Below are 15,941 nucleotides of genomic sequence, written 5' to 3'. Positions count from 1 at the left end.
CGCGCGAGCGCGTGGTCGGTGCTCTGCGGGGGCTGCTTGGAGCGCCAGCAACAACGGGCAGCAAGGGGAAGCCCTTCCGCTTATAGCACCATCCATTGGCGGCCAGGCTAAGCAGACACGGCTGATAGGCAAGCGGCTGTGGACTGCCTCCCACGCCCGGTGGATGCGCAATAGGCGGGGCCTGCAACGCAGCGTCTGCTGCTCTGCTGCAGCGTCCAGCTAATTCTAGCAGACGCTTGCCTATCAGCCATGCCTGGTTATTCTTGCCGCCAACAGATTATAATACGCCACAAACAGGCGATTAGAGGATTGGTGGAAAAAAAGTTGGGAAACGACAAAAAACGGAGACGTGCAAAAGCACAGTTCGAAATAGGGGATCAGAATATTTGGGTGGGATAGTTCATAGTGTTTTTTTCTCTTTTTTATTGGTTTACCTAGGTTGAACAATTAGGCAGTATAATAGCAAGAGCTTGGTGGCGCAACCCACCGGCCCGTTCCAAAGGGGACGCTCGTAACATACATACATACATACATACATACATACATACATACATACATACATACATACATACATACATACATACATACATACATACATACATACATACATACATACATACATACATACATACATACATACATACATACATCCATCCATCCATCCATCCATCCATCCATCCATCCATCCATCCATCCATCCATCCATCCATCCATCCATCCATCCATCCATCCATCCATCCATCCATCCATCCATCCATCCATCCATCCATCCATCCATCCATCCATCCATCCATCCATCCATCCATCCATCCATCCATCCATCCATCCATCCATCCATCCATCCATCCATCCATCCATCCATCCATCCATCCATCCATCCATCCATCCATCCATCCATCCATCCATCCATCCATCCATCCATCCATCCATCCATCCATCCATCCATCCATCCATCCATCCATCCATCCATCCATCCATCCATCCATCCATCCATCCATCCATCCATCCATCCATCCATCCATCCATCCATCCATCCATCCATCCATCCATCCATCCATCCATCCATCCATCCATCCATCCATCCATCCATCCATCCATCCATCCATCCATCCATCCATCCATCCATCCATCCATCCATCCATCCATCCATCCATCCATCCATCCATCCATCCATCCATCCATCCATCCATCCATCCATCCATCCATCCATCCATCCATCCATCCATCCATCCATCCATCCATCCATCCATCCATCCATCCATCCATCCATCCATCCATCCATCCATCCATCCATCCATCCATCCATCCATCCATCCATCCATGGTTGGGTTGGGAATTTCATCCATGGTTGGGTTGGGGGGGGGGGAGGAGGGGATGACACCTTGCAGGTACGTCCACCACCGTTGATGCCGGTGGTGATTCGGAAGTGATGGGCCATCTACTTGCCCCCTCGGCGCCTCCGTATTTTGCCGGAGGTTGTCAGGGGCTTAGCCCCATGGTGGCAGGCTGGTGTGACGACCAATATACCTGGCCCCTTGTCGTCCTTGACGCGCCTGCCCTAGCGCTGGGCTGGGCAGCTGCCGCCCAAGCGTCCACGTTGCGTATGCCACCGTCTGACGGTTGGTTGCTGCCGCAGGGGATGTTCCAGGGCCCGCATGTAGCGAGAGAACCTCGGGGCGCGGCAGGTCGTTGCCGGCGATCGGTGATTACGCTCAGAGTAGCTGCTCAAAGTGAGCCCGACTATGGAATGACGTGACAACGTCTGTGGGTGGTGGACCTAGTCAGGGCGAGCGGCAAAACGCGCTGAAGAACGTCATCCCTATAGGAGCTTCCACGTTGCAGTAATAGTGCTTTCCTCGAGAATTTCCTCTACCGATGTTTTCTCGGTGTGCGCCTCATATGTAAGCACAACGAGCTACAAGTGGAAGCTGGCTGCCGCTGTAATCTGGGCCTGACTCTCGAGCAGCGCTATCAGCTGGGCAAACCTGCCGGCCATATGTGGTGCGGGCGCATCCTGCTCCTTTTTGGCAGGCATTGTACTGGTGGTTTGGAGAGTGGAGTGTTCAGCTTCGTACACGAACGTAGGTTCTATACAATGCTGGCGACGCTATCCAGCGTCAAAAGTGAGCGGACTGAGTAGTCGAACGGTATGGGACAATTAAACAATGGTCAAGTGGTACTGCGGGGGCAGGATGGCGATGAAGAACTGGGCGCAAAGAGAGCAAGAAGGGGACAAAAACTGTTGACTTCGAGCTTAGGTTGTTAAAGGTGGTTGGGCAAAAGTGCGCGAGTTGTAAGACCCAATGTCGGAGCGAAAGAGGTAGACCTAGTGAGAGGGCCACAGCTACCTCGAGATCGGGCCGGTTCCAATGTTCGCGTGCTCGTATTGCCCAGGACGTGGAAGCACACTCCAGAACAATCAGAGAAAAAATAAAACAGGGCCAAGAATTGATAATGAAGAACACGTTGGGGCGCCAGATGAAGGCCCCTCGCCTTCGTTCAGGGGGTCCGCGAGCTGCGACCAGCGCGACAAAACCAGCGGCGCAAGGAACAGCAAACATTTTACAACGTATCGAAGCACTCAAACAATCGCCGCAATCTCATGGCCGATAGCAGAACGAGCAAGGCGAAGAGGAAAGCACCGGAAGTACGAGGCAAACAAGTGTCTAACACAGGGGAATGGCAAAAGAATCACCGTAGCGGACAATCAATCACCGTAATCTCGCGGTCGATAACAGAACAGGCAAAGCGGCAAAGCACGCACCGAACCGGCCAGGAAAACACGGGTAGTTGCAAAGGCGAAGAACAAAGCCCCATCACGGACATTGAGCAAAGCGTGTTTTCTCTCACTCCGCTACACGAGCGAAAAAAAAATACCCTGAACAGGTCACGCTCACCGGCCACTCAGGAGGCCCAACCCCCAAAAGCCCATGAGCGTAGTCTCCGTTGCTTTCTTTCTCGTGCGGCTACCTGCGCGGCAGCGCCCCGCGCGAGTTGTTCTTACGCTAACCTGTGCACGCTCTCCGTGCGGCGCGTGCTGTTGTGCCACGCGTTTAAAGGTTTCCACGGCACGGGCTGCAGAGGACGGCCCAAAGGCCGGGCAAGTTATGATGCAGCAAGTGGGGATCCTACGGTCTAATGTTGCAATCGGGTTGCTCCATATTCATAGAGGGCCTCCCATGGTCAAACGTGGCAGGCGCGAATTGACATAGGTCTCTCTCGCTGCCCGAGTCTCTTAACGCCATTTCTGGACTCCCTCTGTCTCTATTTGTCTAGTAGGTGCAGCGGTGGCGTAGAGGTAGAACATCCGCCTCGCATGCAAGAGGGTCGTGGTTCGAATCCCGGTGCCGCGCAATTTTCCACCGGATTAAAAAAAAGTACGGGTGTTGCAAAAATTGCATAAACAGGCCTCGAGTGTGGCCTGATCCCGGTGACAAGAACCAGCAACGCACTCCCTCACCAGAGCACGATTGGCCACCCTGGTGCAGTAATTGGCCGCAACATCCTATATGAACGCAACAATCAAACCCCGGCCCTCAGTCCCCAGCAGCTGCGACGCAACTGACCACAACGGTGGTCAGACCTGCGACGGAGCAAATGGTGCTAAGAATCCATGGTACCGGACAGGCCGCCATTGGAACCTGGCAACGTTTAACACTAGAACCTTATCTAGTGAGGCGAGTCTAGCAGTGCTATTGAGGGACCAGAGGGCAGTAAATGGGATATAATAGGGCTCAGTGAAGTTAGGAGGACGAAAGAAGCATATACAGTGCTGAAAAGCGGGCACGTCTTGTGCTACCAGGGCTTGGCGGAGAGACGAGAACTAGGAGTCGGATTCCTGATTAATAAGGATATAGCTGGTAACACACTGCAATTCTGTAGCATTGACGAGAGGGCGGCAGGTCTTGTTGGGAAACTTCATAAGAAGTACAAATTGAAGGTCGTACAGGTCTACGCCCCTACATCCAGTCATAATGACCAGGAAGTCGAAAGCTTCTATGCAGACGTGCAATCGGCGATGCCGAAAGTCAACCGAAAATACACTCTACTGATGGGCGAGTTCAATGCCAGGATAGGCAAGAAGCAGGCTGGAGACAAGTCAGTGGATGAATATGGCATAGGCTCTAGGCATAGCAGTGGAGAGTTATTAGTATACAGTTTGCAGAACAGAAAAATATGCGGATAATGAATACCTTCTTCCGCAAGCGGGATAGCCGAAAGTGGACGTGGAGGAGCCTGAATGGCGAGACTAGAAATGAAATAGTCTTTATACTCTGCGCTAACCCTGGCATCATACAAGATGTGGATGTGCTCGGCAAGGTGCGCTGCAGTGACCATTGGATGGTAAGAGTTCTAATTAGCCTAGACTTGAGGAGGTAACGGAAGAACCTGGTACATAAAAGCAGATCAATGAGTTAGCAGTAAGAGGGAAAATCGAGGAATTCCGGATCAAGCTACGGCACAGGCATTCGGCTTTAACTTAGGAAGAGGACCTTAGTGTTGAAGATATGAACGACAATCTTGTGGGCATCATTAAGGAGTCTGCAATAGAAGTCGGTGGTAACTCCGTTAGACAGGATGCCAGTAAGCTATCGCAGGAGATAAAACATCTGATCAAGAAACGCCAATGTATGAAAGCCTCTAACCCTACAGCTAGAATAGAACTGGCTGAACTTTCCGAGGTAATCAACAAGCGCAAGACAGCTGACATAAATAAGTATAATATGGGTAGAATTGAACATGCTCTCAGGAACGGAGAAAGCCTAAAGGCAGGGAAGAAGAAACTAGGAATAGGCAAGAATCAGACGCATGCGTTAAGAGACAAAGCCGGCAGTATCATTACTAATATGGATAAGATAGTTCAAGTAGCTGCGGGGTTTATAGAGATTTATATACTACCAATGGCACCCATGAAGATAATGAACGAGGGAATAGTCCAGAGGAATTTGACATTCTACAAGTAACGCCGGAAGAAGTAAAGAAAGCCTTGGGAGCTATGCAAAGGTGGAAGACAGCTGGGGAGGATCAGGTAACCGTACGCAATGCCTCATGACTTCGAGCGTACCGGAATCTTGTAAGAACGCTAACATAATGCTAATCCATAAGAAAGGGGTCGCCAAAGACTTGAAACATTATAGACCGGTCAGCCTACTATCCGTTGCCTACAAAGTATTTACTAAGGTAATTGCAAATAGAATCAGGAACACCTTAGACTTCCGTCAGCCAAAGGACCAGGCAGGATTCCGTAAAGGCTACTCAGCAATAGACGATATTCACACTATCAATCAGGTGATAGAGAAATGTGCGGAATATAACCAACCCTTATATATAGCTTCCATTGATTACGAGAAAGCGTTTGATTCAGTCAAAACCTCAGCAGTTATATGGGCATTAGGGAATCAGGGTGTAGACCAGCCATATGCAAAAATACTGAGAGATATCTATAGCGCCTCCACAGACACCGTAGTACTCCACAAGGAAAGCAACAAAATCCCAATAAAGAAAGACGTCAGACAGGGAGATACGATCTCTCCAATGCTATTCACAGCCTGTTTACAGGAGGTATTCAGATACCTGGACTTGGAAGAATTGGGGATAAGAGTTAACGGAAAATACCTCAGCAACTTGCGATTTGCTGATGATATTGCCATGCTTAGTAACTCAGGAGACCAATTGCAATGAATGCTCACTGTCCTGGAGAGGCAAAGCAGAAGGGTGGGCCTGAAAATTAATCTGCTGAAAACTAAAGTAATGTTTAACAGTCTCGGAAGAGAACAGCAGTTTACGATAGGGAGAGAGGCACTGGAAGTGGTATGGGAATACATTTAGTTAGGGCAGGTGGTGACTGCGGATCCGGATCATGAGACTGAAATAACAAGAAGAATAAGAATGGGCTGGGGTGCGTTCGGCAGGCATTCTCAAATCATGAACAGCAGGTTGCCACTATCCCTCAAGAGAAAAGTGTATAATAGCTGTGTCTTACCAGTACTCACCTACGGGGAGAAACCTGGAGGCTTACGAAAAGGGTTCTGCTGAAATTGAGGTGGAAAGAAGAATGATGGGTGTAACGTTAAGGGATAAGAAAAGAGCAGATTAGGTGAGGGAACAAACGTGAGTAAATGACATCTTAGTTGAAATCAAGAAAAAGAAGTGGGCATGGGCAGGACATGTAATGAGGAGGGAAGATAACCGATGGTCATTAAGGGTTACGAACGGGATTCCAAGGAAAGGGAAGCGTAGCAGGGGACGGCAGAAAGTTAGGTGGGAGGATGAGAATAAGAAGTTGCAGGGACAACATGGCCACAATTAGTACATGACCGGGGTAGTTGGAGAAGTATGGGAGAGGCTTTTGCCCTGCAGTGGGCGTATCCAGGCTGATGATGATGATAATGTTTTGTCTCTAACGTTGGGCTAGTATAACCAAAAAAGCGTGCCATTTCTGGAAAGAATTGCGCATGCGTAGGTCTTATAACTTATGACGAGCAGATGTTTGAGTTCGATGGATTATACTTATTATGACTGAGTGAGCTCTCTGAAATGCGACCAGTACCACTCCGACCGACAACGTACTGCCGAGCTATGCCTTCCTGAGAGTTGGCGAAAGGATAAATTTAGCTCCTATTGCGCCAGACATGGCGCAAAAACGGTACCATCTATGCACGCCTCACAACCATAATCGAGTAACGCCTTCCTTCTTCTACAGAGCTGTACAATGTAAGGCGCCTGGGTAGTACGGTTGCAAATATATAAGCGATAATATTATAACACGTTTTCGCGTTACATGTGGTTTTAACAAGCGATCCCTGTTACATATTTTAAAGACGTATGTCGTAAAAAAAAAGAGAAAGACAGACTTATATTTAAGAAATGTTGCCCGAGAGCGTCCCGGTAAGTGAACGTGATTTCATGACTTCCAGCGTATTTCAGTAGCGGACTAAAGGGTCGAAACCCGAAACCGGTGTAAGCACTACGCAGGGAGGTTAAAGAAAAACTGCTGGAGTGGCAGCTACTGTAGCTTCCTACAAGGAAAGGTGAAGCTAATACTTGCCCCTCCTTCACCTGAAATAGAACCTCTGTCGGGTGATCTCCGCTTACACATTAAGTTAATTAAGATTACGAGAGGGCACGGCACCTGGCCTGCGGACAGCATGGCTCACTCGCTTCTGCTCTTTGTGCAGGCACTGCCGTAAATCCTACGTGAAACGCTAGCCACGATAACGACGACTAGCGCTGGAATGATGCAGTTTTTGGTGTGGCACTCTGTCCATGGGACAATGAACCCTTCATTCGTGGGATAGGAACAGCAAGGTGCGACGCCCCCAGCAACAGACCTACTAAAGGAGCGACGCGACTACGACTGGATCAGAGGGCACGGCACCTGGCCTGCGGACAGCATGACTCACCCGCTTCTGCTGTTTGTGCAGGTACTGCCGTGGATCCTACGTGAAACGCCAGCCACGATGACGACGACTATAGCGCTGGAATGATGCCGTTTTTGGTGTTTCACTCTGACCTCGTGACAACGAACTCTTCATTCGTGGGATACGAACTCCAATGTGTGACGTCACCAGCAACAGACTTACTAAAGGAGCGACGCGGCTACGACTGGATCAGAGGGCATGGCACCTGGCCTGCGGACAGCATGACTCACCCGCTTCTGCTGTTTGTGCAGGTACTGCCGTGGATCCTACGTGAAACGCCAGCCACGATGACGACGACTATAGCGCTGGAATGATGCCGTTTTTGGTGTTTCACTCTGACCTCGTGACAACGAACTCTTCATTCGTGGGATAGGAACTCCAATGTGTGATGTCACCAGCAACAAACTTAGTAAAGGAGCGACGCGGCTACGACTGGATCAGAGGGCATGGCACCTGGCCTGCGGACAGCATGACTCACCCGCTTCTGCTGTTTGTGCAGGTACTGCCGTGGATCCTACGTGAAACGCCAGCCACGATGACGACGACTATAGCGCTGGAATGATGCCGTTTTTGGTGTTTCACTCTGACCTCGTGACAACGAACTCTTCATTCGTGGGATACGCACTCCAATGTGTGACGTCCCCAGCAACAGACCTACTAAAGGAGCGACGCGACTACGACTGGATCAGAGGGCACGGCACCTGGCCTGCGGACAGCATGACTCACCCGCTTCTGCTGTTTGTGCAGGTACTGCCATGGATCCTACGTGAAACGCCAGCCACGATGACGACGACTATAGCGCTGGAATGATGCCGTTTTTGGTGTTTCACTCTGACCTCGTGACAACGAACTCTTCATTCGTGGGATACGAACTCCAATGTGTGACGTCACCAGGAACAGACTTAGTAAAGGAGCGACGCGACTACGACTGGATCAGATGGCACGGCACCTGGCCTGTGGACAGCATGGCTCCCCCGCTTCTGCTGTTTGTGCAAGTACTGCCGTGGATTCTGCGTGAAACGCCAGCCACGATGACGACGACTATAGTGCTGGAATGATGCCGTTTTTGGTGTTTCACTCTGACCTCGTGACAACGAACTCTTCATTCGTGGGATAGGAACTCCAATGTGTGACGTCACCAGCAACACACTTACTAAAGGAGCGACGCGACTACGACTGGATCAGAGGGCACGGCACCTGGCCTGCGGACAGCATGACTCACCCGCTTCTACTGTTTGTGCAGGTACTGCCGTGGATCCTACGTGAAACGCCAGCCACGATGACGACGACTATAGCGCTGGAATGATGCCGTTTTTGGTGTTTCACTCTGACCTCGTGACAACGAACTCTTCATTCGTGGGATAGGAACTCCAATGTGTGACGTCACCAGCAACAGACTTACTAAAGGAGCGACGCGACTACGACTGGATCAGATGGCACGGCACCTGGCCTGTGGACAGCATGGCTCCCCCGCTTCTGCTGTTTGTGCAGGTACTGCCGTGGATCCTACGTGAAACGCCAGCCACGATGACGACGACTATAGTGCTGGAATGATGCCGTTTTTGGTGTTTCACTCTGACCTCGTGACAACGAACTCTTCATTCGTGGGATACGAACTCCAATGTGTGACGTCACCAGGAACAGACTTAGTAAAGGAGCGACGCGACTACGACTGGATCAGATGGCACGGCACCTGGCCTGTGGACAGCATGGCTCCCCCGCTTCTGCTGTTTGTGCAAGTACTGCCGTGGATTCTACGTGAAACGCCAGCCACGATGACGACGACTATAGTGCTGGAATGATGCCGTTTTTGGTGTTTCACTCTGACCTCGTGACAACGAACTCTTCATTCGTGGGATACGCACTCCAATGTGTGACGTCCCCAGCAACAGACCTACTAAAGGAGCGACGCGACTACGACTGGATCAGAGGGCACGGCACCTGGCCTGCGGACAGCATGACTCACCCGCTTCTGCTGTTTGTGCAGGTACTGCCGTGGATCCTACGTGAACCGCCAGCCACGATGACGACGACTATAGCGCTGGAATGATGCCGTTTTTGGTGTTTCACTCTGACCTCGTGACAACGAACTCTTCATTCGTGGGATACGAACTCCAATGTGTGACGTCACCAGGAACAGACTTAGTAAAGGAGCGACGCGACTACGACTGGATCAGATGGCACGGCACCTGGCCTGTGGACAGCATGGCTCCCCCGCTTCTGCTGTTTGTGCAAGTACTGCCGTGGATTGTACGTGAAACGCCAGCCACGATGACGACGACTATAGTGCTGGAATGATGCCGTTTTTGGTGTTTCACTCTGACCTCGTGACAACGAACTCTTCATTCGTGGGATAGGAACTCCAATGTGTGACGTCACCAGCAACACACTTACTAAAGGAGCGACGCGACTACGACTGGATCAGAGGGCACGGCACGTGGCCTGCGGACAGCATGACTCACCCGCTTCTGCTGTTTGTGCAGGTACTGCCGTGGATCCTACGTGAAACGCCAGCCACGATGACGACGACTATAGCGCTGGAATGATGCCGTTTTTGGTGTTTCACTCTGACCTCGTGACAATGAACCCTTCATTCGTGGGATAGGAACAGCAAGGTGCGACGCCCCCAGCAACAGACCTACTAAAGGAGCGACGCGACTACGACTGGATCAGAGGGCACGGCACCTGGCCTGCGGACAGCATGACTCACCCGCTTCTGCTGTTTGTGCAGGTACTGCCGTGGATCCTACGTGAAACGCCAGCCACGATGACGACGACTATAGCGCTGGAATGATGCCGTTTTTGGTGTTTCACTCTGACCTCGTGACAACGAACTCTTCATTCGTGGGATACGAACTCCAATGTGTGACGTCACCAGCAACAGACTTACTAAAGGAGCGACGCGGCTACGACTGGATCAGAGGGCATGGCACCTGGCCTGCGGACAGCATGACTCACCCGCTTCTGCTGTTTGTGCAGGTACTGCCGTGGATCCTACGTGAAACGCCAGCCACGATGACGACGACTATAGCGCTGGAATGATGCCGTTTTTGGTGTTTCACTCTGACCTCGTGACAACGAACTCTTCATTCGTGGGATAGGAACTCCAATGTGTGATGTCACCAGCAACAAACTTAGTAAAGGAGCGACGCGGCTACGACTGGATCAGAGGGCATGGCACCTGGCCTGCGGACAGCATGACTCACCCGCTTCTGCTGTTTGTGCAGGTACTGCCGTGGATCCTACGTGAAACGCCAGCCACGATGACGACGACTATAGCGCTGGAATGATGCCGTTTTTGGTGTTTCACTCTGACCTCGTGACAACGAACTCTTCATTCGTGGGATACGCACTCCAATGTGTGACGTCCCCAGCAACAGACCTACTAAAGGAGCGACGCGACTACGACTGGATCAGAGGGCACGGCACCTGGCCTGCGGACAGCATGACTCACCCGCTTCTGCTGTTTGTGCAGGTACTGCCATGGATCCTACGTGAAACGCCAGCCACGATGACGACGACTATAGCGCTGGAATGATGCCGTTTTTGGTGTTTCACTCTGACCTCGTGACAACGAACTCTTCATTCGTGGGATACGAACTCCAATGTGTGACGTCACCAGGAACAGACTTAGTAAAGGAGCGACGCGACTACGACTGGATCAGATGGCACGGCACCTGGCCTGTGGACAGCATGGCTCCCCCGCTTCTGCTGTTTGTGCAAGTACTGCCGTGGATTCTACGTGAAACGCCAGCCACGATGACGACGACTATAGTGCTGGAATGATGCCGTTTTTGGTGTTTCACTCTGACCTCGTGACAACGAACTCTTCATTCGTGGGATAGGAACTCCAATGTGTGACGTCACCAGCAACACACTTACTAAAGGAGCGACGCGACTACGACTGGATCAGAGGGCACGGCACCTGGCCTGCGGACAGCATGACTCACCCGCTTCTACTGTTTGTGCAGGTACTGCCGTGGATCCTACGTGAAACGCCAGCCACGATGACGACGACTATAGCGCTGGAATGATGCCGTTTTTGGTGTTTCACTCTGACCTCGTGACAACGAACTCTTCATTCGTGGGATAGGAACTCCAATGTGTGACGTCACCAGCAACAGACTTACTAAAGGAGCGACGCGACTACGACTGGATCAGATGGCACGGCACCTGGCCTGTGGACAGCATGGCTCCCCCGCTTCTGCTGTTTGTGCAGGTACTGCCGTGGATCCTACGTGAAACGCCAGCCACGATGACGACGACTATAGTGCTGGAATGATGCCGTTTTTGGTGTTTCACTCTGACCTCGTGACAACGAACTCTTCATTCGTGGGATACGAACTCCAATGTGTGACGTCACCAGGAACAGACTTAGTAAAGGAGCGACGCGACTACGACTGGATCAGATGGCACGGCACCTGGCCTGTGGACAGCATGGCTCCCCCGCTTCTGCTGTTTGTGCAAGTACTGCCGTGGATTCTACGTGAAACGCCAGCCACGATGACGACGACTATAGTGCTGGAATGATGCCGTTTTTGGTGTTTCACTCTGACCTCGTGACAACGAACTCTTCATTCGTGGGATACGCACTCCAATGTGTGACGTCCCCAGCAACAGACCTACTAAAGGAGCGACGCGACTACGACTGGATCAGAGGGCACGGCACCTGGCCTGCGGACAGCATGACTCACCCGCTTCTGCTGTTTGTGCAGGTACTGCCGTGGATCCTACGTGAACCGCCAGCCACGATGACGACGACTATAGCGCTGGAATGATGCCGTTTTTGGTGTTTCACTCTGACCTCGTGACAACGAACTCTTCATTCGTGGGATACGAACTCCAATGTGTGACGTCACCAGGAACAGACTTAGTAAAGGAGCGACGCGACTACGACTGGATCAGATGGCACGGCACCTGGCCTGTGGACAGCATGGCTCCCCCGCTTCTGCTGTTTGTGCAAGTACTGCCGTGGATTGTACGTGAAACGCCAGCCACGATGACGACGACTATAGTGCTGGAATGATGCCGTTTTTGGTGTTTCACTCTGACCTCGTGACAACGAACTCTTCATTCGTGGGATAGGAACTCCAATGTGTGACGTCACCAGCAACACACTTACTAAAGGAGCGACGCGACTACGACTGGATCAGAGGGCACGGCACGTGGCCTGCGGACAGCATGACTCACCCGCTTCTGCTGTTTGTGCAGGTACTGCCGTGGATCCTACGTGAAACGCCAGCCACGATGACGACGACTATAGCGCTGGAATGATGCCGTTTTTGGTGTTTCACTCTGACCTCGTGACAACGAACTCTTCATTCGTGGGATAGGAACTCCAATGTGTGACGTCACCAGCAACAGACTTACTAAAGGAGCGACGCGACTACGACTGGATCAGATGGCACGGCACCTGGCCTGTGGACAGCATGGCTCCCCCGCTTCTGCTGTTTGTGCAAGTACTGCCGTGGATCCTACGTGAAATGCCAGCCACGATGACGACGACTATAGTGCTGGAATGATGCCGTTTTTGGTGTTTCACTCTGACCTCGTGACAACGAACTCTTCATTCGTGGGATAGGAACTCCAATGTGTGACGTCACCAGCAACACACTTACTAAAGGAGCGACGCGACTACGACTGGATCAGAGGGCACGGCACCTGGCCTGCGGACAGCATGACTCACCCGCTTCTGCTGTTTGTGCAGGTACTGCCGTGGATCCTACGTGAAATGCCAGCCACGATGACGACGACTATAGTGCTGGAATGATGCCGTTTTTGGTGTTTCACTCTGACCTCGTGACAACGAACTCTTCATTCGTGGGATAGGAACTCCAATGTGTGACGTCACCAGCAACAGACTTACTAAAGGAGCGACGCGGCTACGACTGGATCAGAGGGCACGGCTCCTGGCCTGTGTACAGCATGGCTCCCCCGCTTCTGCTGTTTGTGCAGCAGGTTAGTCCTCAATGCACTGATTGTTCCACCGCAGTGACAACATATTTTTGGTTATCCTGCCGTGCCCTCGCAGATTTTCTTGCATTCTTATAAGCTGTTGGTCTACGATGTTGCTGTTAACGTCAGGAGACATAGAAGAGAATCCCGGGCCTAAATCGGTCGAGCTGCTGCAAACAATTATAGAGAATCAGGCGGCGACGGATCGCCGACTATCCTCAATAAGCGAGAACGTCGTGCAGTTACACGCAAAAACAGATCGACTGACTGAATTTCTTGTCATGATACAGGAAATGAACAAGAAAATTGGGCATCTTGAGGCTGTAATTCGGCACCAGGCTGAAAAATTGATCAAGTATGAAAAGGGCAGCCGACGTAGTGACTTGATGGTTTTTGGAATCTCGGAGGAAAGCGGTGACTCAGAGGCGAACTTGAGGGCGAACTTGTCGTTGATGAACTGTTTCATGAAAAACTGAGGATTCAAGATAAAACTGAAGAAAGAATTCATCGCATTGGCAAAAAAAACAGTAAACGACCGAGACAAGTTATTACGAAGTTTTATGATGCCAGAGAAAAGGAGCCAGTACTGAATAACTGAAAAAAAAACTTCATTTAGTATCAGCAATGATTATGCAGAGGAAACAGTAGATGTGCGACGGAAGTTGCGGGCGAACGCTTCTGCCGAAAGGGCGAAAGGAGCGAAGGTATTTTTGATCGACGACAAGCTCAAGGTAAACGATAAGCTTTACCTATAGGACCACGAAAACAATGCACGTCTCCTTCTAGTTCACCGAGATAAGAAGAAGCAGCGCGCACAAAGGACAGATGACACGCATGATGATACTACTCCCTCAGGCAGTCCCAGCGATTCTTCGTGTACCTCAACCCTTTCATTGCTCCGAATCTTGTCACTGAATGCACGTAGTATTGCTAATAAGGTGACTGACTCAACAATAGACGTGTTGCTCACAGAGACCCCTCATGTGGTAGTGGTAAGCGAAACATGGCTGAACAGCAATGTACCTATTCACTGTATAGTGCCACCAAACTAGCGAATGTTTAGATGGGATAGACACTCGCGGTGGAGGCGTCGCAATTATATTGTCAAACAGCACATTGACGTTGTAATGATTGAATGTACTATCCCTGAGACAGTGTGGTGCAAAATTACTTACGCGAACACTGTGTATCTTGTTGGCGCAGTATATAGGCCACCTGCCTCTACACCCGAGTTTTTGGATAAGCTGAATCATTTCCTATGCAATCGTTTGGACCGTAACACCAGACTAATAATGACCGGGGACTTTAATCTGCCTAACATCAACTAGGACAGCTTACTACCTGGGCACGTAGAAACTCCTAGTAGCGAAAAGCTGCTTCAAATAATGATCTCGCACAATCTGAAGCAAATCGTGAAAGAAACCGCGAGGGTGACGCCTGAATCTCGGTCATTGTTGGACTTGGTGTTTCTTTCCAATAAAATAGTTCACTATACAGTGTCTGTGGAAGATAATCTATCAGATCTTGAGATGGTTCTTGTAGACCTAATGTCTAGCGCAAGCACCTCTTCCCAGCTGTTTATACCTGTGCAAGTTAAGGACTATAGTCGGGCAGACGACTCTTCTATTCTCGATTTTTTAGAATTGTCATTTAACCATTTTGAACTTGTCTGTGATATTGAATCGGTTGACGAACTAGGCAGCGCCTCGAGAAAATCATAAGACATTGCGTTGGTAGTTGCATTCCAACTCGATTACAAAATATAAAAGGACGGAACCCGTGGTATAATCGACATATTATTTATATTAAGCGCAAAATAAAGCATTTACGCAAAAGGCAAGGCATCTCTGCTGAGGTGCCGAAATTGGGAAATGCATTGAAAATGGCTCTGAAGGAATCAAAAGAGTGGTTATTTAACCAAACAGTAAATACGTTAATGAAAACATCTCCTCGAAAATTCTGGCATTATCTAATTGACAAAAAAGAACAAATAAACAACATCCAAGTGAACAATGTAATAGTAACGCAAGGAGCAAATATTGCGAGTCATTTTAACAAATTCTTCCAATCAGTTTTTTCAGTGCCTAGCAGCAATTACGCAGACGCCTGTCTGCCATCTTCCTTTTCATGTGGGATGGAAAATCTTGTTGTCACTCAAGCAGGTGTGTATAACCAACTGCTACTTTTAGATTCCCAGAACGCTAGCGGGGCGGATGGAATACCAGCTCAATTTCTAAAGCGATACGCGGAGTGGATGTCATCTTTCTTAAATGTAATTTTTGTGGAGTCATTGCAAACTCACTCGTTGCCACAAGACTGCCGTTTTGCAGTAATAAGTCATGTTTTTAAAAGCGGTAACCGATTGCTAATAAATAACTATCGCCCAGTTTTTCTGACTACCGTCTGTTGTTAAGTCTTAGAGCGTATCATAAGTAAGCATATTCTGGTTTTTTCTTAAAAATAATGGCTTTTTTGATCAGCACTAACATGGTTTCCGAAAGGGAATGTCTACAGTAACCCAGCTCGTAGAAACTATTCATGATTTTGCTTCAGCTGTAGACGCCC

At 50.1% G+C, this 15,941-nt stretch overlaps 1 long non-coding RNA gene across 1 annotated transcript in view; it reads right to left on the bottom strand.

The window, feature by feature from the left end:
• Positions 1 to 15,941, bottom strand: part of LOC139051773 (uncharacterized) — a 32,373-nt gene that overhangs the window by 13,829 nt on the left and 2,603 nt on the right. The window lies entirely within an intron of this gene.

Source organism: Dermacentor albipictus, unplaced genomic scaffold (assembly GCF_038994185.2).
Source record: "Dermacentor albipictus isolate Rhodes 1998 colony unplaced genomic scaffold, USDA_Dalb.pri_finalv2 scaffold_14, whole genome shotgun sequence".
NCBI lineage: Eukaryota > Metazoa > Arthropoda > Arachnida > Ixodida > Ixodidae > Dermacentor > Dermacentor albipictus.
This window is presented reverse-complemented; position numbering and strand designations above follow the sequence as displayed.